Source organism: Leopardus geoffroyi, chromosome B1, assembly GCF_018350155.1.
Source record: "Leopardus geoffroyi isolate Oge1 chromosome B1, O.geoffroyi_Oge1_pat1.0, whole genome shotgun sequence".
NCBI classification, from domain to species: Eukaryota; Metazoa; Chordata; class Mammalia; order Carnivora; family Felidae; genus Leopardus; species Leopardus geoffroyi.
This window is the reverse complement of record NC_059327.1, coordinates 118,407,051-118,428,320: the sequence shown is the minus strand read 5'-3', so window position 1 is coordinate 118,428,320 and position 21,270 is coordinate 118,407,051. Positions and strand designations below refer to the sequence as shown.

At 37.8% G+C, this 21,270-nt stretch overlaps 1 pseudogene; it reads right to left on the bottom strand.

Moving 5' to 3' along the window:
* Positions 1 to 20,203: 20,203 nt before the first annotated feature.
* LOC123583166 lies at positions 20,204 to 20,861 on the bottom strand (annotated as a pseudogene).
* Positions 20,862 to 21,270: the final 409 nt, after the last annotated feature.

Sequence of the window (21,270 nt, the reverse complement as noted above, 5' to 3'; positions counted from 1 at the left end):
ATATCAAGAGTCAGATGCTTAACCAACTGAGCCACCCAGGCACTCCTTCTCTATGCCTTTAAGTCCCTGTATCTTCAAATTAAAGTTGATTGCTTTCATGGAATGGTGTCTGCCCACTGTTTAGCATTAATAAGTGAATGATATATTCTTTTAATTGTGTTTGCGAATCTGAATTTTATAGAACACTTTCTCTCCACCCCTTTATTATCCTTTTTTGCATGTGTTCAGGGTAAATGCTGGAGGGGTTCCAATTTTGAAGTGTTAAATTATCAAGTGAAATCATAAGAGCAATTTATAAAAGAGATAGCTGGAAATTAAAATACAAAAACCGCTCAAGGTAAAATTCGTGGGGGGAACTCTCTTGTCACCACCGCGAGACCCTGCAGAACAGATGGAACCAACTCTCCAGCTTCTGCTTGGGTACCTGCTGTTTAATTATACCCTAATTAATTAAAGGAAAATCTCCTGTGTGGTTTCAATAGTAGTGAGCAGGAGGGCAGTCAGAAAGAGACACTTGAATTCAAAAGACTTCAAAATTAACACTAAGAGGCTCAGGAAAAACAGTTACTGTTTACTCATTGTGGTCATTTTCCAAAAGCAGTTGTTAAAACAACAAATTGACTCTCTTACATCCAAAAGAATACATAGTATGTCTTCTTTTCAATGACAAAGCTCTGTAAATATTTTATTACTATTTTAAGGCTCACTAATAATTTTTTAGTAAACACATGAGGACTTTTAGGACCAGAGTAGCATGCATAAAGTTAAACTCAGTGTGCTTCTTTAGTGGTTATTTTTTACGAAAAAAAAAAAAAAAGGAAAAAGGAAAGGAAAAGAAAGCTTACACACTCTTGTGCTTTATGAAACTTGTTTGGCAAATATTACTTCCAGGCTTAAGGTTTCACCCACTTAATGTCTCAGCCAACTGCCTACAAAAGTAGCAGGTAAATACAAGTATAACACATCTAGACAAATGGAATGCTAGTGGGGAGCTATTGTACTAATCAGGTGTTCAGTAACAATTCGTGCGTGGCCTTGCCATCCACATTCTGTGTTTACTTATGCACACACACTTGTTCTTCTGGCTCTCTGAGTTTCTCTTCTTTAACACAGATGTCATTAGAGTATTATAAGCCTTTTGGCTAGCTATATAAAGACATCAAGACATTTTTTGTAGAAAACCAATCAACAGATAGAAAGAGCCCATTGGTAACCTGCATTAGATAGGGCTGTGTAGATGTTCATGCATCTGTTGGAAATGTCATCAACTGGTAGAGCAACCCATGAGCCCAAGGCATATTTGCTCAAATGAATCCTGTATTCATCAACTGTTATTTTACATGTGGCCTTGAAAACATTAAATAATATATTTATTTAAATAACTGAATTAAATTTAATAAAAAAAATTAAATAAACTTAATTTAGAGGCATTTAAATAAATTAATTAAATTATATAAAGATTAATATTTAATGATAGATATTATATTTGTTTATACTTATTTGCTTTATAAATAAAATATTAAATATAAATAATATGTAAATATTATATATAGGTTTATTCATTATTTCCTTATTAAGTAGACTTCATAAGGTAGTAAAAAATCCAATCTCACACAACTTCCAATGTGCTTATAGGGATTAAGTCAATTTTATTAAGCCAGATAAAAAACACACACACCAGATCTGGATCTATAGTAAGTATGCATGCAATAGATTTTCATTCTCTTTGTTATTTATAGGTTTATATTTGGGAATTGTAAAGGATAAAATTACTGAGTTTGAAATATAATTGTCATTGTAGGAAGGCTATTTGAGATCATTCATTAATATTAACATGAATTATTGATACTACTAGTGATTTAGGTGGATTGAGACTCAAGGCTTCTTTTTTGCTCCACGTAGGAACCTGGAAAAGAAGTTAAGCTTTTACATTAACGTGGCCTTGAAACATGCAGTAAAAAAATCTCTTAGTTGTTGGGGTGCCTGGGTGGCTCAGTGAGTTAAGCAGTTAACTTCAGCTCAGGTCATGGTCTCATGGCTCATGGGTTCAAGCCCCGTGTTGAACTCTGTGCTGACAGCTCAGAGCCTGGGGCCTGCTTCAGATTCTGTCTCCCTCTCTCTCTGCCCCTCCCCCACTCAAGCTCTGTCTCTTTCTCTCTCAAAAATAAATTCACATTAAAAAAAAAATTTAAAAAATCTCTTAGTGTAAGGAATATTAGTGGGGAGTTACTTTTCCTGTTTATGAATATATTGCACATAGAGTATTACTAAGAATCCCCAAATAATAGCTCGTAAGTCAATTATATGTATGTTTGGATATGGTCTTGTCTGACCACTATATGATGTACTATATGATACATATATGGAAAGAGAAATTGCCAGGCCAGTTATTTGACCACTGGCATTTTGATTATTTTTAAAAATATAGGTTTGTTTTTTTAAAACAGCATTATTAAGATATAATTCATATAAAAAATCTGTGCATAGTTAATGTGTACAACATGATGAGTTTGGACATATGCAGACACCTGTGAAATCATGGCCATAATCAAGGTAATAAACACACACGTCTCCCAACAGTTTTCTTGGGTCTTCCTCTTTTTTAATTTTTTATTTAAATTCTAGTTAGTTAACATCCAGCGTAATATTGGTATCTGGAATAGAATTTAGTGATTCATCACTTACATATAACACCTACTGCTCATCACAGCTAGTGTCCTAACAGCCATCACCCATCTAGCCCATCCCCCACCCACCTCCTTTCATCAACCCTCAGTTTTTTCTCTGTAGTTAAGAGTCTGTTATGGTTTGCCTCCTTTTCTCTCTTTTTTGAGAGGGTGGGGAGGGGATGTCTTTCTTTTTGTTGTTTTTGTTTCTGTGGTGTGGACGACTTGACATGAGATCCAACTTCTTAACAAATTTTTAAGTGTATATATTAACTAGAGATGTTAAGTTGTGCAACAGGTATCTAGAACTTTTTCATCTTGCATAACTGAAACTTTGTACCCACCAAACCACAACTCCTAGTTCTCCACCCCCCCTCCCCCGGTATGCCCCAGTCCCTGGCAACAGCCATTCTATTCTCTGCTTCTATAAATTTGACTATTTTAAATGCTTCATTTAAATGGAGTCATGTAGTTTTTATCCTTCTGTGCCTTAGCACAATGTCCTCCAAGTTTACCCGTGCTGTTGCAAATGGCAGGATTTTCTTATTTTTAAAGACTGAACAATATTCCATTGTATATGTATGCCTGTTTTTCTTTATCCATTCATCTGTGATCGATTTTCAACTTCCAAAAGTAAAATGAGAACCAGCGTATGTTGGGGAAAATCACAAATAAAGCACAATAGAAAACAGTATGAACTTAAATGTGAATTTGCTTATTAAGCATGATATGGATATGTCCAGATAATTGATCTTCGTATTGTTTGGTAGAATGCCGTCAACTATATTTTACTGTCTGTTTTGTTTTCATTAATGGTATTCGAAGCAAGAGGTATATCATGACCTAGAAGGAATTCAGATTGATAACTCTTCGAGAAAATGCATTTGTGGTACAAGAATAATACATGGGTAGAGAGAAAAAATAGGACAGCTTTATTCTATATACCTCTTTCTGGCAAAAGTCAAAACTATATTTATTTGGGGGGCCATATGTAATAATAATAATAATAATAATAATAATAATAATAATTTCCATTTTAAAATATCTATGCATTCTAATTACATTTCCCTTTTCTTTAGAACTCTGAGAATTTTAGTATCCTAATGAGGTATCTAGGTGCCTGTCCAGTCTCAGGCCCTGAAAGAGATAACTTAGCCTGATTTCTAAATGGCAGTTTCTCACTAACTAAAACTGCTAATCATGCTTCTCTGGGGTTTTGCTGCTATGTGCAGCACCTCTGATTGCTTCATAACACAAGGATTCCAGAGGAAAGGTGGTCATGATCTTTGAGTCATTTTCTCCATATCCCGACATTGGTCACCTATTTGGCTGATGGTTCATTTCTCTCTGAAAAAAAAGGACAAATTTTTGGAGGAAGCCCAATCATTCTGAAATATGTACAAGAAGCCTTTTCAAGCTACCGCATTTGGGACTTCAGATGAAACTTATGCACTGATAAACCTTATTTCTCTGGAAAATGTGTGTAAGTACTAATCTTTACATAATGTCCCCAAATCAGGGATTCTCCCCTATCTGGAAGACAGTATTTTACTAACTCTTCTTACAGGAGAGAGTGGGAGAGGGTGGTCACATTGAGGAAGGAAGGAGAGAAAAAGAAACAACCCAGAAAACTACAAAGAGTACAGATAAAGAAGAAATCATCTTCAGACTTCCCCAAAACCTCTTCTTGTCTTTTCTCTTATATCTGGTATTAACCAAGGTCAGAATATCTTAAATACCTTTCATTATCGGCTCAGCATGGGCTGGTCTGCCATGGTTTGAAGTGTTATATGATTTCTGAGCATAAACTGAGCTGTCTTTACTCTGGAGCCAAGCTTCAATGAATTTTTCATTTAATTTTTCTTTAGAAGACCATCAAGACCTTTGCTGTTAGAACATAAGGGAGGCTATATCGAAGTCTCGTTGTCAATAGATTTATTTCCCAATTCCATTTTCAAAACACATTCTCATCATGTATTCAAGTATTTCAGACTCGATCAAACTGCTTCCTCTTTGTAGTAGTGAGAAAAATTATTAATTCATTTTCATAGAAACCAAGAAAATTAACATGGAAAAATTTACTCTTTTTTTCTTTCTCACTCTCCCCTTTTTTATTTTTAGTAAGCATGATCTATTCAGTTCTTCATAACTTGATTAATTCGTTAAGTGTGAATGACTCATGGGCTGTTGGGGGAGAAAAGTTTATAGATTAAAGAATTTCTTATTCTATCCTGATAGAGGTGTGGAAGGTACAATTACCCCTACCCTTTCAAATTGATCCCTCCCCCCCACCATTTTTTTTTTTTTAGAAGGCCACTCTGAATTATATCATCTGATTGGTTTCATGTAATGGGAAGCACTGGCAAGAGACTGGAGGGCAGACAGAGAAGGAGGCTTTGGGATTTCTCACTTGTTCCTTTGATTTTGGAGCCTCAACTTTGACAGGACCTACATTATTTCCTGACTACAGATCTTGCCACTCAGCCCCTTCTCTCAGGCTCAAGCTCTCACTGCATTCCAGGAGCACACTTTCTCCTCTGGCCCCTTCAGGACTAGAGGTAGTGTTTCTCCATGGCTGCTAATCTCTGCTTACTCTAGTAGCTCATGTTGGCTTCCTAAATCCTGCCCAAACCTCCATAAATTGTCTTTTGTGAGCGTCTCTTCATTTGAACCATTTGATTTAAATTTGTTTTCTGTTGGGGCCTTGACTTATGATAAAAAGAACAACATCAATACCAATAATCTAGGACATACAGAATACTTACCACATGTTGGATATTATGCTAAGTGTTTCATATGTGCTATTTAATTGAATCTCTCAAAAGTTCTTCTCTCGGGGCGCCTGGGTGGCGCAGTCGGTTAAGCGTCCGACTTCAGCCAGGTCAAGATCTCGCGGTCCGTGAGTTCGAGCCCCGCGTCGGGCTCTGGGCTGATGGCTCAGAGCCTGGAGCCTGTTTCCGATTCTGTGTCTCCCTCTCTCTCTGCCCCTCCCCCGTTCATGCTCTGTCTCTCTCTGTCCCAAAAATAAACGTTGAAAAAAAAAAATTCTTCTCTCTCTTTATAGGGATTAAATTGGGGTATAGAAAGGGCATCATCACTCAAAGTCTACCCAGCTAGTTAGGGGGCATCAAGACTCTAAACCTCGTCTGTCTGACTACAGAGCCCTTGCTGTCAATCACTAACTTTTCTCATCTCAAAAATAGTGATAATAACGCTTCTCCCATGGGGTTTCTGCAAATACTGAGTGAAATGAGATGTGCAAAGTGATTAGCCTAGTGCGTAGTACATAATAAACACTCAACAAAATTAGTTACTAATTTTGCTGTTATTATTCTTATTATATTCCTTTCAAGGTAGCATCTGATAAGTGGTCTAAAATTGGTGTAAACAAAAATCTGTTAATAGGCAGTGAGTGATTTTGTCTTATTATTCCCCACCGGATTGCTCTAGATTGTAAACTATTTTTTGATGAAGGCTACAACTAAGGCTAGGCCAGCGGTTTGCCTGGTTAAATCAATAACTTCCCTCAGAATGAAATAGCTCACTCATAAAAAAAAAGGGGGGGGGGGAGAGAATAATCATTTATCCCAAATCTATACTGAAGAACAGAGAAAGAGAACAAAGAAATGAGAACACACTTTATAAGCTTTGAAGCGATATACAATGATCATGTATTATGAATATCAATTTCATAAATACTGGTTGACTGATTATCTTAAGCCTATTTTGAAAGAAAGGAACACAGAGTGTTGTATTCATTTTCCAGAAAGACCATGCATTGTTTCCCTGGAGCCTCAAAATAAAGACTTCTGAATGAAAATTTATCTTTTTTTTTCCCCAGCACCCTCTGCTTACGTGCCAAACCTCGGCACGTTAAAAGTCATTTTTCTTATGTAACCTCTGTAATCATGGGGCAGTGCCAGTGGCAAAAAGCACAATCTAAATTGAGATGCAAATCAGCAGGTTCTAAGCAACAGCAAATATTCAGAGATGCTTTTGCCGTTGTGGCTCTCAGTGCAGAGGATCTGAGGACAGCAGCTGCGTCCCTGTCTTGGTTGCTGTCAGTCACGTGAAGGTGTGAGGGCCCTATTTAACCCCGTGCTCTCTGACCAATGATGTTGGGAATTCACGCATCATTCAGTACCTTGTACATGTTCAGAGTTCACATCCATACAGGAGGTCGCCACGAACAAGCTGTGCAAAAATTTTTCTCATGTTTAGGCTATTGAAAATTATTTTTCAGCAAAATTGACTCCACACCTCCAATTCTGTTTTCAATAAATTATGATGCTTTCACTTTTTTTTCCCCTAGAGAATAATAAATATTGCCTTCTTCTCCTTTTATTGCTTTAAAATGAGAGATGATGAGAGGTAGGGGCACCTGGGTGGCTCAGTTGGTTAAATGTCTGACTTGGGCTCAGGTCATGGTCTCACAGCTTGTGGGTTCGAGCCCTCTGTCTGGCTCTGTGCTGACAGCTTGGAGCCTGGAGCCTGCTTCGGATTCTGTGTCTCCCTCTCTCTCTCTGCCCCTTCCCCACTCATGGTCTGTCTCTCTCTCTTTCTCTCTCAAAGATAAATACAAGTTAAAAAATTTAAAAAAAATTTTTTTTAATGTTTATTTATTTTGGGGACAGAGAGAGACAGAGCATGAATGGGGGAGGGGCAGAGAGAGAGGGAGACACAGAATCGGAAGCAGGCTCCAGGCTCTGAGCCATCAGCCCAGAGCCTGACGCGGGGCTCGAACTCACGGACCGCGAGATCGTGACCCGAGCTGAAGTCGGACGCTTAACCGACTGAGCCACCCAGGCGCCCCAAAAAAATTTTTTTTAAAGAAATGGTGAGATGTTACTAAAAAAGTAGTGCAATTTTGAAGAAGCCAACTCTTCCCTCCTCATTTTCATTCACTCCTATTTCTCCCATTTCTGTTATCTCTAGGCAAACAATTAAATGAATACACAAATAAAAATCCTCCACCCAGTAAAATAGTTACTTCACAAAGAACTTTACAGAGAAAACTTTCATTTTTAAAATGAATACACTAATAGACAAGTGATGTGTAATATTTATTTTGGCTTCATCTCCTGATTTTCTAAATTTAGTATACACTAATTTCTTTTAGGCCTCAGGCCACAAAATCTAGTATTTTCTGTCATGAACAGTGTGTTCTCTTGTCTTGGGATGGGCATGTAAAAATACCTGTTCCTTATAATGGATGCTTATCTACAAGAATAACTAAGGGTGTTTAAAGGGTTACTGGCAGAAACTTCACATAGTACCACCTAAACATTTCCCTGAATCTTATCTCAGTGAAATAAAATTTCAAGGAAATCTCAGGTGATTTTAGAGATGCTGTAGGAGATTTTTTTGGGGTCCCTTTATTCTCTATATATCAATATAAAATTCTCTCCATTGAACTTTTCTGCTTTTGAAGTGTGTAACATCAGTGTATTTCCATTGAGGATAAAAAGAACTTTAAAAATTTCAGTGTGCCTTTCTTTGGGGTCTACTCTCTAATATAAACTCACAAGAAGAAATATAATACTTATTTATATTAACTTACAGAGAGCTATTGACTTAAAAAATAAAAGTCATTAATCTTTTAACATCAGCACTTGCTGCACATAAGTATTGTTTACAAATCATTTATATTTTAATAAAGGTATTAGGATCAGTAAAGAAGAGACAAAGAAATTTCAAACTAAAATTTTAGGGTCAGCTGAAATTCAAAAATCAATTAGATATATTTACAAAACTGTGCAGAAAACAAGTCAATGTTGGATATTGGGATTTAATTCACAAAAGTTATTTGCTGCCATAATTAGTTATTTCACCTCTTATAAAAATATGTCACCAAATGAATTACACAAATAAATAACTCACTCCTATGACTCATGGATAGAAAACATTTATCAGATATGTACAGACTACTTTACTAAAATAAAATTACCACACTTTTTCTGCTATTATGTCTTGCATGCTTTTTATTCCATGATATCTTCTCTCTCTAAATTATCCCTGTATATAATAATAATAGGGATATCTTCCCCATATATAATAATTTTATTCCATGGTATCTTCCCTATATAATACTCCTTATTTTTTGCTTAACTGATAACTCATTTAGTCTGTAGTTTCTCTAAACTGGTAGCTTATGTCTTGAGGTGTTATTAGATTTAAGATCAGTTTAGGAGAGCAATACATCTCTAGAGGTGGTTATGTGGACTTTCTAGTAGGTGAGCTCATGAGGCACATACCCCTCCCCAGTTATCAAACTTAGAAATTCAGCTTTATCTTTTCGTCCCTGGCGAATTTCCCCGACAGCACTTCACCCTACTAACTTTAGAATTATAAATGAAGAAAAATTATTTCATTCAAGTTTATAAATGGTAATTTTATTTTATTTTATTTTATTTTTATTTTTTTTTTCAACGTTTATTTATTTTTTGGGACAGAGAGAGACAGAGCATGAACGGGGGAGGGGCAGAGAGAGAGGGAGACACAGAATCGGAAACAGGCTCCAGGCTCTGAGCCATCAGCCCAGAGCCTGACGCGGGGCTCGAACTCACGGACCGCGAGATCGTGACCTGGCTGAAGTCGGACGCTTAACCGACTGCGCCACCCAGGCGCCCCTATAAATGGTAATTTTAAATGCCAATGTCTTTTCTCTACTTTTTAGCTATGATTCTCCTTTTAAAAGCATGTCATCAAGAGTGTGGTTGGTTTTTAATACCAACCAAAATGAAAATAATGGTAAATATACATTCTTTTCCTTATTAACCCGTTTTAGAATGATGTGCTGATGCCCTAGGAACCTTCAATGCTGACCAGTGAGAGTATTTCTGTTATTATTAAGAGCTCTTAGACTTTTACACAGTTGACATGATTCAATTTTTGTAGTTGTTTTCGTTATGATCCTTCAATTGTTCCATCTGATGCCAGTGGAAGCTGATTCTAGCTGACACTTTTGACATGATCACATTAATCTTTGAGAATTTCCTTATTTCTGGAAGAATAAACTACTTCAGGTTCATCTGCACATTTAGTACCTTAGACCTGGAACCAAGAATTTCTCCAAGCTCCCTGATTATTTTATTGAGAAATAATTTCAGATTAAATTATCAACACTAGAGTTGCCCATCATGACTTGGGTTTTAGAATAAACAAAGTTGAAACTACACATTTTTCAGGAGAAAATATATGATAGTTTCACTTTTTTTTCAATCTAGTAGGTGGGAAATGGTATCTCAGTGTGTTTCATTCAGATCTCTCCTATTTTAATAAAGGCTGAAGTTTTTTCCCCTTCATATATCACAGGATTACTTGCATATTTTAAAAATCAATGATATATCTATATCATTTGCCCATTTTTCTAGCAGATTCTTGATGCTACCCAATTTCAAAAGCTCCTAATATGTTAGGAAATAAGTGACTTGTGATTTGTCTTTTTTGATTTTTTTTACAATGCATAAGTGTTTTTTTTTATTTGGTTTTTTTCATTTTGATAATAATGGACTGTAATATGAACTGAAATATCTACCTGAAAACAGGTGGTAAAATTTTAAAAAGTATATGAAACATCTGCTCTAAAGGATTCACAGATTGTGAATAATTTGGAAGTCAGGATTCAAGAAAAAAAAAAAAGTCAGCCAGGAGGGATGAACCTGGTAACAGGAGCAATTGTTTTGCAAGATGCCTCTGCCAATTCCTAAAGCATGGCTAATGGGCAGAAAGATCCACTTTCCATGTCAGAGGGAAAACAAAAGCATTGGAATTCAGGGCCTGCCTGGAGTTAACCAAACTGTGAAGGCTGAGGGCACAATACTCCACAAGACCACCCTCATGTCAGACACCAACTTCAGGTTCAGAGAGTCCTGAAATCACCACCTCAGTTTTGATAATTCTCTAGAAGGACTCTGAGAACTCTAAGAAAGCTATTTTACTCATGGTTATGTTTTAACACAAGAATACAGTTTAAAATCAGCCAAAGAAGAGATGCATAGGGCAGAGTCTGGGAGGGTTCTAAATGTGAAGCATCCATTGTCCTCTCTTGTGGAATTAAGACATGTTACTCTCTTGGCATCAATGTAAGGCAACACATATAGAGTATTGCCAACCAAGGAAGCTCACCTGAGTCTCAGTGTTCAGAGATTTTATTGGGGCTCTATTACATAGGTATGGTTGATGGGTTAATTGCCAACATGGTTGAGCCTATTCTCCAAAAGTATGACCCAAAGCCCCTACCGTAAATCCCATGATTCATCTTTTAGGCCTGGCTAGCTCTATCCTAAGACTATAGTGTACAGTTGGTTCCACTATGATATCCAATGTGGCCAGCAACCACTCCTATAAAGAAAGATATGTTATCTCCTAGAAGCTGATGACATGACCTCTTTTTTAAAAAAGTCTGAATTCTTTACTACACAAGGGCTCAAAAGAAACTCTGGTATACCTCCCAGAGTGAGATTGTGAAAGTCCACATTCTTTGGAGTAAGAATGAATACATTTGGAAGAGTCCTTATAGGAACTGAGGGCCTACAGAAATTCAAATTAATTCTGATAATTGAATTAACTGATATGTAATTGCTACTACCCATAGCCACTTACCAGAAAGAAACTCAAATACCATACAGAAGAATGTAATAACAAACACTCAAACTATTTTTATTAAACGAAGAGGAGCCTGGGTGACTTGGTTAAGTGTCCAATTTCAGCTCAGGTCATGGTCTCACAGTTTGTGGGTTCAAGCCCCATGTTGGGCTCTGCACTGACAGCTGAGAGCCTGGAGTCTGCTTCAAATTCTGTATCTCCCTCTTTCTCTGCCCCTCTCCCACCCTCACTCTGAAAACCAAACCTCAAGTGTAATCATGAGAGTGGCTGCATTACAGAAAAATAACGTATTCATAAAGTCATAGAATTGCATATGTTAAATGTAGGGAATTCATCAGAGGAGGATTTTACTTTCAAAATGGGGAGAGCACATGTGGGAATATTTCAGTAAAATTGAGTACCTTAAAACTATATTTTCCTGAACCTCCTATGCCAGTAGAAGTACCTCTTCCTCCCCTGACTAAGGAAGGTTGTCTTAAGAACCTATAATGACCATCCCAAAAGTACAAGGAAACATTGATCCTTCTGATGATGTACCCTCACCAGTCTCATTGTTTTTAAACCTATAACCAGATTCAAGTCCTGTCAGGACTCAGGAGATAATATACATAGATGAAAATTAGCATAATATTGACTATTCCAGATATGGGTATAGATCCTTGATCGACTAGGGTAAAATGGAAGAAATATGTTGGATTTGACTGAATTTGTTGATATATTTGCTTCAGGATAGATTCTGGATTCAATAGGCTAGCCCCAATAACTAGAAGAAATTCTAACCATTCTTGGAGAGAAAGCAGAGCTTTGGACTTAAAAAAAGGTCTATAAAACAAAGGGAAAATTCCACATCTTCCTTTTTTTTATTATGAAATTTATTGTCAAATTGGTTTCCATACAACACCCAGTGCTCATCCCAACAGGTGCCCTCAATGCCCATCACCCACTCACCCCTCCCTCCCGCCCCCCATAAACCCTCAGTTTGTCCTCAGTTTTTAGGAGTCTCTTATGTTTTGGCTCCCTCCCTCTCTAATCATTTTTTTTCTTTCCCTCCCCCCATGGTCTTCTGTTAAGTTTCTCAGGATCCACATAGGAGTGAAAACATGGAATCTGTCCTTCTCTGTATGACTTGTTTCACTTAGCATAACATTCTTCAGTTCCATCCATGTTGCTACAAAAGGCCATATTTCATTCTTTCTCAGAGATCAAGGGACTAAGATCCACATCTTCCTTGGTACACTATAGAAGTAAGTATCCAAAGGCTAAAGAAGGTAAGAATTCTAGTGTGGATTTATCATGAAAGACAATCACTTAATTCCTTATATTCTTTGGAATGACCAAAGATTATTTGCTTCACCAAAGCTGTGAGAAATATATCCAGGAAAGGATTCTAGTGTCCTTGATGATCTCAGTATTTGCTATTGTCTGTAGGTTGGGAATGACAGTGGGAACTACCATAAGTGAATTGTAATCCTTGATGAAAGGGTGATACTTACTAGGGTGATAGGGACCAGCCTGTGGTAGTTAATTTCCAGAGTATGGTTGTTATAAAGGTACTAGAAATGGTTACTAAACAAAGCCAAAGCATTTGTCAGAATGACTTGAAGTTCAGATATTGGTGATCTTTGCTAATTGTTCATGATGTTCTTACAATGAAAAACAGTCTACTAAAGTCTTACTTAATATGATAAACAGAAAAGCTTTAGTCTGGTGAACAGAATTCTGACTTGAGTCACAATACAGTTGCAACCTCTAGACAAATTCTCACACCTGAGCCCTTTCATAAATTCAGAGTACCTTTCATGAAGGGCAGACTGGATCCCTTGAGAAAGAAACTTTCTACACATTTAAAAATGTATATTGTAGGGGCGCCTGGGTGGCGCAGTCGGTTAAGCGTCCGACTTCAGCCAGGTCACGATCTCGCGGTCCGTGAGTTCGAGCCCCGCATCAGGCTCTGGGCTGATGGCTCAGAGCCTGGAGCCTGTTTGCGATTCTGTGTCTCCCTCTCTCTCTGCCCTCCCCCGTTCATGCTCTGTCTCTCTCTGTCCCAAAAATAAATAAACATTAAAAATGTATATTGTAAATCATCCTCACGGCCTTTCCAAAAGAGATATGCAGACTTTTACATGATAACTGTGCACTGGAAAAGTGTATATAAGAAGGATTTAGGGATATTATTGGACAATGGCTCTGAACTGCCACTACATTTTTGAGACCCAAACCCCAGTGTGGTTTATCAATCTGAGTAAGGTGGAGTCCAGGGGGTTAGTAAATTCTGGTTAAGGTCCATCTCACAGTGGACTCAGTGGGTTCCTGAACTAACTCTGTGTTTTATTTCTTCAGTCTGGAAATCATATTTGAATAGACATGCTTACCAACTGACAGAATCCCAACAATTAGCATTTCTTTTTTCAACACAGGTCTTCCTAAGGAGTCATTTTATTTCTTCTTAGAGGAGTTTGGAGGCCATTATGTTAGGAAAGGCCACACGGAAGCTGCTAGAACTGCTTCTATCAAATAGATGTTGCATCCTTGAAGTTTTGCAGAAATTGGTGCCATTATCAAAGACTTGAAAGATGCACAGCATGGTGAATCTTACCATAGTCTCATTCAAATCCCCTATTTGGCCTGCACTGAAGACAGTTGGATTTTTCAGAATGACATTGGATTATCATAAATTTAATCAAGTGGTGACTTCAGGTGGAACCACCATTTCAGATGTGATTTTGATACTGGGGCAAATAGACCTGCTTCCCAGCATGTGGCATTATCAATTGATGTAATAAATGCTACTTTGATATCTATATTCTATCTTTTTATTGGGGACTGTTTGATTTCACCTGACAGGACCAGAAATACACATTCACTGTTCTACACTAGGGTAATATCAGCTTCTTATCCCAATATCATAATCTTGTCCATAGGTACTTTGATGGCCTCCCAATTCCAGAATAACTCTAAGCCATTCAATTAATCATATGATTCTCATTGGACATGCTAACAAGAAAGAAGCAGCTTTTCTAGACACACTGATAATGTACATGTGTATTAGACAGAAGGAGGTAACTGCCACAGAAATTCAGTAGTATGCCATTTCAATGAAATATCTAGAGTCAAAGCATCTGGAACATGTCAAGATATGATTTTCAGGATGAAGGAAATGTTGATGTGTCTGCAAATTGGCTCATGTTTATGGAATTTATTGATTCCCATGATCATCATCACACTGCAGAAGCTAGCATGATCAAATAGTGAAAAAGCCTTTAGGAGATTCAGTTACTGTGCCAGATGGGCACATCAGCTTCTGGAGTTGAAATAATGTCCCCTAGGATGTGATATATGTTATAAATCAGTAACCAACATTTAGTGCTATTTCTCCCATAGCACACATTCATAACTCAGGAAACCAAGGATAAAATTGGGGGGGGGGGTAATTCTCTTACTTTTACCCCTAGCAAATGAACCATTAGTAAAAATTTTGCTTCCTGACCTCATATCTTTGAGTTCTGCTGCTTGATATGTCTTAGTTCCCATGGAATTAATATTCTCAGAAGGGGCCAAAATTGTTTTATTAAACTAGATGTTGAGATTGCCACCTGGCCACTTCCGAATTCTCAAGACACTGAATCTGCTGGCAAAGAAAGGGATTTCTATGCTCTTTGGGATAATTGATCCTGACTCTTCAGAGGAAATCAATTTGCTACTATGGGGTGAGAGGACATAGGCCTGGAATGAAGTAGATACCCTGGATACCTCTTAGTACCCCATGTTCTGTGAAAAAGTTAATGGAGAACTGTAAGTACTCAATACAAACAGGACGGATAAAGCCCAGACCTTTCAGAAATGAGGGTTTGTGTCGTCCTGTGAGGCAAAGAACCATGAACTTTTGAGGATCTCATTGAGTGCAAAGGAAATACAGAAATGTCAAATTATAAATATCAGCTACACAATCATATTAGGGCTTTCTTCCTTATATTTATTTGAATATATGTGCATGAACTCATTCAATTCTTTTTTTAAATCCCATAATTTGTATAATTTAACAAAAGTATTCTAATAATACTTAGCCTTATTTAACATTTTAAAAGTGCCTCAGCTAGAAGAGAAAAGAACAGCACCCAAAAAAGGGATAAAGTGACATTGGGACTTTTATCCTTTTTTTGGAGAAAGGGTTAGTGTGTTTTTGGTTGTATGAAGTTCAGTTGCATCGTTAAGTAGAGTGTGACTTTGCTTTTATCTTTCTTTGGAGGTTAGGTATAGTTAAAAGATGTGTACATGTATCTCAGGTTGACAAAAGGTGAACTGGGTTGTTTCCCTATGTTTTCAACTTAGCTAAACTAAACAACATTTTCTAGAGTTCTTTATATAGTTTCAGGTTAGGGCTGTGTTGAGAGTTCATCTAAACTATTTCATAATATTGCTGCCTCAGCATCCATTTTGTGTGATCAAGGAGACTGCAGGGGCCCTGAGTGGAAACACTAGCTCCTCCTGTGAGCACATGCCATAGATAACACCCTGAAGAGGCACAAGTAAATGTGATGTAGTTCCTGATATTCTGATATTCTAAGATGGCTCCGACATAAGCAGTTTCTCCTGCCTCCCAAGTCCTTCTTCTTATAATCCCCCTCAGATAAGGTCCCCAGGAAGATTTCCAAAACCTTACTTAATTTGGTTTGAATTTATCCATCTGGCCTTGGCATGGAACCCCAAAAGAACTCCACCAGTGGACCCTAGTACAAGCGTGTGCTCCAAGTTCTACTGGACTCTCTCTGTTTGCACTCTGCCTTTAGGTCCCTTTGTGGCCCCTTGAGGCACACTGTGTACTTCCTCCAGAGATCTGTGAGTGGTAAATCTCAATTTTGACTCCCTTGTGGTCTTCAGTTAAACCCTGGTTCACCAACACCCTGGGCTCTATTTAACAAATTTTAACAAAGTCACAATAGGATGGCCACAGGAGAAATTTCTGTGAGATTCTGAAGGAAGTAACAACTAGTCATTCCATTTAAAGGTGGGAATTTGGCACCAGGCAGCCCTGCAGCTTTTGAATGTAGTTAGTGAAGTCTTTTTGGAGTAGGTCTGCATCTTTTGAGCTACCAAAGATCTCCTCAAGCTTGTTTTGGGGTCAGGTAATTGTGCAATTTGGCAGCAAAGGGCATCAACCTCTGCAGATTATATAGGTCACTGAGGGTGGAAGTGGGGAGAAAGACATGATTGCAATTTCTCAGTTTTTACTCATGTGTTCTAATTGTTTTCAGCTCTCTCACTTCACATCTGGCTGTTTTTCTGAGGGTTGACTGTGCTGATCGAGAGCTTCATCTACCACCAGAGTCAGAGGCAGCTGCCTTTCACAGGCATTTTACCAGTATCCATAATTTCATTTGGTTTCATCCCTCTTCTAATTTTGTGAATTTACATAATTCCTAGTAGTCCTTTTCCCCTAAATAAACCTCTGATGGTTATTTGTCAACTTAACTGGACCAAGGGTGTCCAGCTATTTAATTAAATGTTATTCTGGGTGTGCCGATAAGGGCATTTCTGGATGAGATTAACAATTGAATTGGTAGACTGAATAAAGCAGATTGTCTTCCACAATGTAGGAGGACATCATCCAAATCATTGAAGGCCTGAATAGAACAAAAAGGCTGAAGAAGGGAGATTTTTCTCTTTTTGCTGGATTGTCTTTGAGGTGGAATACCAGTCTTCTCCTGCCTTTGGACTCATGCTAGGACTGGAACTTATACCAGCTTCTCTCCTGATCCTCTGGCTTGTAATCTCAAATTGGTCCTGTGCCTTCAGCTTGCTAACTTGCACATCTTGGGACTTCTCATTCTCCGTAACCACACAAGTCAATTCTTTATAATAAATTGAGGAAAATTTTGAGTGTCATATTTCAAGAAAGACATTTAAAAGCTTGAATGAATACATTTTATAGCCAGAAGAACTAAAAAGCATATGGCGGCCCTCTTTCTCATGTGTTACTCAAAATAAATATCAATAATAATTTGTAAAATAAACACAATATGCCCAACTAAATGCTAATTATTTCCAAGGTAATTATCTTAATAAATGAAAAAATACATATTAAATACTAAACACTTTCAAATTATCTCTATCCCCTGCCCCTGCTTTTTAATGTTTCTGTTTTTTTTTCTAGTATGCTAAAGCGTATTCTTAGTCTAACTATAGGAAATTGTAGTAGACTGCAAAAATAGTTCTAATTTTTCTCTCTATCTACCACCTTTGCAAGGTGACCTTGCAGATCTTTCCATGAGGAGGTGGAGTCTTTCCCATGCCTTGAATCTGGGCTGACTCTTAACAACTGTTGGTCAATATAATAGAGTAGAATGGCATGGGTGCCAGTTCTGACCTTGGGTCTCAATTGTCCTTGTGCTGCTTCTCTCAGTGACCTGTGCAAGTCTGATCTAGCCTACTAGGAGATGAAGACCATATGGAAGAGAGGCCAGTTGCCCCAGCTGAGGCTTCCTAAGCTTGTCTACTACTAGCAAATATTAAGAAATGTGAGGGAGCTCAGCCAACCTTGCCAGAGTTTTTACCTGACTCACAAATGTCCAAACATATGAGAATAAGTCCAACTGAGATATAGACTCATGAGGGATAGAAGCTGGTTTTTCCTTTAAACCATTGGGTACTAAGGTGGTCTGTTATATTCCAATGGCTAAATGATAGAGAAATACAGCCCTGGATGTCATTAAGATGGAATATATAAAGAGGAGGGTGATTAGCCTGTGAAGAGGTCTGAAAATCAAGCTGTAGGAGAATGGATTGAAAGGACTAGGATATTTAGCATAGAAGGCAAGGATTTGGGGAGGGACATAGTGGTTTCCCTTAAATAATTGGCAAACTGTTATGTAAATGGGGATTATATTTACCCAGAATAAATTTAGAAGGCAAGTGGTAAACATTGGAAGATATTAAGATGATGAAAGACATTGTAATAGAGATATATAAATTATAGAACTTTCTCAGATTTATTTGGTGGGGATGGTGCTTTACAATGCAGTTAGTTTTGTCATTAGAAGTGTACATACAGAATGAATGACCTTTTCACATGTTTGTTCCAAAAGGCAAATTTCCTCTTTGGCTTGAAGTTTTGACTAGATAACATATAACATTACTTGAAGTCCAAAATTATATGTGTTGTGATAATTTATGTTTCCTTTCATTAAATATACTTTTCATAATTATTGGTATTCAAAATTTCTATTGTTTAAATACCAATAATATAACTGATTTTCCATTCATTTTGATTTGAATTGATTATATCGTAGCCACACTCTGAGTGGAATCATCTGAAAATCTATCCACCATCTTACCATCAATAGAGCTGTTAAAATGTGTTCTGGGTTCCAAAAATTCACTTCAAAAGAAACTGTTGGGTTACGACCAATAGTGAAAGTGAAGACAAAAAATTCATATAGAAGTAATATGAGAAGTTTATTTCTGTTCCTTTATTCAACAAATATCTATTGATTTCCTGTTATTTGCTGGACACTTATTTAAGCACTGTGGAAATGCTTATAAACAAGTGAAGACATTACCTTTAGGAAGCTTATCTTCTAGAAAGGAAGGAAAACAATAAATAAATATGAATTCCATTTATTGTGTGTTGGTTCACAGCCCTATCAGGATCTTTGCAGGTATACTCAAAACTGGCCCCCATACTCAGAGGGCAGGGAGAAACCAAAGAAAGAGGCAGGCACTCTAGATTAGGAAGTGGAAGCTTTAATAAGCAAAAGTAACTTATGTACATGGCTTATGTTGGGCAGCAGCAAGATGAATGGGCCCCCACAACCACCTGCCAAATCTTGAAAGTTTAAATAGAGGCCCTAATGGGTTCAGTCACATACATTGGGCAGGTGTTCTCAAGACCACATCCCTATCTCAAGCCTATGTCCTTGGAACAGTATCTGGGAGCAGAAAACGCTAGTGAAACCCACTTTCCAAGGACAGGCAAGGGAGTCAGGAGACTAAGTGCTAGGACCCACCCAGTTATATTTGGCAGTCACATCTTTTTGATGATGTTCCCCAACATTGTGAGGTGTGATAGTGTTAAGAAGAAAAATAAAGCAGGGTAAGGAGACATAAATTAATGGGTAAGTCAATCTTTTAGAAAATGGATCAGAGAAGTCCTCTGTGGGGAGGTAACATTTGAACACAGGCCTAACTGAAGCTAGAACAAACCTAGTAAACAAGGGGAATAATTTACCAAACAGATGGAAAATATGAAGAAGAAGTTGTGCTAGCCATATTCAATGAAATGCAAGAAAGGCTCCATGCTGAAATGAGGTGAAGCAAAGGAGAGAAGCAGGAAGAAATTGGAGCAGTAATGGCTAGTCACATGAAGCATTATAGGTCATGATAAGAACTTGGTATTTTATTTAGAGTATGATGTAAAGCCATTGGGAGGTTGGGACTAGGCATTTGGCAGATATGTGTTCCATTTCAAATGGCTCACTCTTGCTTTGGGGGGACATAAAGCTACAGTGGGGTGCAGTAAGGGGCAGAGGTCATTGTCCCTTGACTCAACTGCTTTCATATCCATTCTTTCCTTTCTCAAGTCCTGTTCTGTATCAATGGAAGAATGGGAGGAATACAGCCCTGGTGCTGTATTTTCTAGGGTTTTTTTAATGATACAGCTGGGTGAGACACTGACGGTGGAGGGAAGACAGAAGCCAGGCCATTTTTTCAATCTTCGTTCTCTCTGCTCATCACTTACTATGAGTTGAGAGAATTATGGTGGTTCTGCTTTCACTGGCATCAGTAGTGAGTATAGTTTTGTGCTCTGGTTATGCCTCCTTTTTTTTCCATCTAACAAGAAGACAGTTTCGTTAATGATAGAAACAGTACAAATTTCAAAACAAGCTGCAGTTATTCTTTTCAAACACCAAAAAAAGGTCCTCGTTTTCAGATGGTTACATTGTCAATTCCATAAAAACGTTTACAATAACATTACTGTTTTTTTTTTTTTTTTTTCAGGGACTGGACTGCCTTTGCTCTTGACACATTTGCTTGTGACATGACCAATTCTATATCCTTGACCTCTACATCTCTTTCATCAACTCCTTCCTCTTCACTCTCCTCTTGTTCAGGTGGAGTCTGTGTGTTTTCTTGAATTTTTGAGACAGTTTTGCCTTGAATTCTGAATTTCTCAGCAGTTTCTAGTTGTGCCTGCTGAGATAAATCCTTGATCTTGGCTTCCCCCAAAACAATGTAGGTAACTGAAACTGGGCTTTTATGGACGTCTGGTTTTGTGATGACAAAGAGGGTTTTCTTAGATTTCCAGATAGTGGCTCTTGTAACCCCTGCAACCTGTCAAAGACCCAGTTTGGACATAGCCTTCTGTGCCTTCTTTTCACTCCAGCTCTGTTTTGCTTTACTGACTGGTTCTTCATTGATTTCAGCTGTTGCTGCCAGCTGGGCTTATTGTGTGGTTGGCTGTGTGGAATTCTGTTCCTCAAGCTCTGATACTGATTCATCACTGTCAGATTCTGTTCCAGATCCTATCTCAGCCTAAGACCATGGCAACTCCTGCTCTCCATTAGGGATGGTTTCTGTGGCTTCACCAGGCATTTTGTACAGGGAACATGGAACCAAGATGGCAGAAAAGAGAGAGAGCAAGCCATGCCTCTTCTTTTTGAATCCCAGCCTATGGGTGGGGAAATCTCTAGAGTGACTTGTTTGTCTAGTTGGACTCTGACTGAAACAAAGGGCAAAGTTGAGGCAGAAATACTGTCATGAGACTATTTCAGTAATCTAGGCAAGAGAAGAGCAAGTTGAACAAGTTACAGTGGCACCATGGACAAGGTGAAAAATGATGAAATTTGGGATCTCTTTTGAATGTAAAACTAACATGGATTGTATAACTAATGCAATAAAATAAAAGAAATATAATGTCTTCAAAGTTTAGTTTGAAAAACTGTAAAGGTGGTATTATTGGTAGATATAGGGAAGATTGAGAAAAGAGGAGATCAGGAGGCAG